Raw genomic sequence first — 1,738 nt, forward strand, 5'->3', positions numbered from 1 at the left:
TCATGTGCTTGAGAATAAACTCCTCTTTCTGAAAATAGTGTGGTGTAGGCATCGGGACACAATAGATGACTGTCCTGACTTTGTTCAAGCCCAGAATTTAATATGACGGTGTCAGTTCTGGGGGGAACTCCCTCCTTCAGTTATCCGTTGCTGTGTGACGAACTACCCCAAGACTTAGTGACTTAAAACAATAACAATGTATTATTTCTCATGATTCTGTGGGCTTACCAGGCGGTTCTTCTGCTTAACTTGGTGCTGGCTGAGATGCTACGATGGCTAGAAGGTCCTCAATAGATGCTCAGCTGGGGCCGTTTGGCCCAAGCCTCAGTTCTTCTCCCCTGAGAAGAAGAGTGGCCCTGAGATCTCCACGTGGCTGCTTTGCCTTCCTCACATCATGGCGGCTTGGTTCAAGAAGAAGCATTCTAAGAGACAAAAGCAAAAGCTGTGGCTCCCTTAAGGCTCAGCCTCACAGGTTACACTGTGTCACTTCTGCTGCATTCTGCTGGTCAAAGTGAGTCACAGGTCAGCCCAGGTTCAGTGTGAGAGGGGACTACACAAGAGCGTGAACCCTGGGAGGCATGGTTCATGGGGAGCCATCTTTGGAGGCCAGCTTCCACACTCCCACACGAGGGCTATCCTGGATGGCTTCCCCATCACACTATCTTATGTTCAGCTCTTTCCTTTCTACATGTGGGAGCAAAAACAGGGCAAGTGTCTGCTCGGAGACTGTGCCAGGGAACCACTTTCTTTACCTCCTCTCCCCTCACCCTGTCCCTTGAGGTCCGGCTCACGGTCACCTCACAGACACAGCTGTCCTTCACAGGAGTGCTGTAATAGAATCGCACTCCCCGCCCCTAGCCACCATAGCTGGAGACAGTTGGAGCTACAATCTCGAAAGACTCAGGTCGTTAGTCCCAGATGTAATGAGCAAAATGTGCTCCCTATTCTATTGGACAGGCCTCTCACCTGGGCTCCATCCCTCAGAGCCATATTTCTTAAACTAGTGCATGGACCAGTCACCTGTATCACCTGTATCAGGATTGCTGAGGAGCTTTTCCTGGGAGCCACTCCAGACCGACACAATCAGAGCCTCTGGGGGTGGGTCCTGGGAACCTCTCCTTTTACAAGCTCCCCTGTTGATTTGGCTGCGCACTAACGTTTGAGAGCTAATGTTCTAGGCAGACCTTTCTCTGGTTCTTGTACCCTTGGGCCAGGCCTCTAGATCCTTGGAGAGTTGAGATCTTTCTGGTCTGGGCCATGAGTTCACCCGCTTTTACCTTGAGGTTAAAACTGGTGCCCAGGAACCACCTGACCATTTCCTCTGTGCTGCTGGCCGGGGGGCTTCCCACAGCAGCTCCCCAGCTAGACGCGCTCTCCCGGGCGGACTCACGTCCTTGTTGGGTTGCCCCACTCTGGCCTCCCTATTAGCACGTCTCCACTGGCCTCCCCCAGCCAACCGTCCTCAGCACTCCACACCCTCAGTGTTTGCTGCTGGATTGGTTGGTTGGTTGTTGGTGTTGCGTTGTATGTGTGTAGTCAGCTATGTCTTCACAGCCTCAGTGTGTCAGGGCTGGAAGAACATTTGAAATCAGTTAGTCCCCAGTTGTCCACCTTACAGATCAAAAGCTGATGTTCTGAAAGGGGAAGGATGTGGCTGAGGCCACACAGCAATCTAGTGGCTGAGCCAGGACCCGTCCTGCATTTCTAGGCCCTTCCTCCCAGCTGCCCTACCCTGTCA

Source organism: Ceratotherium simum, chromosome 27, assembly GCF_057802395.1.
Source record: "Ceratotherium simum simum isolate JZ-2026a chromosome 27, ASM5780239v1, whole genome shotgun sequence".
NCBI lineage: Eukaryota > Metazoa > Chordata > Mammalia > Perissodactyla > Rhinocerotidae > Ceratotherium > Ceratotherium simum.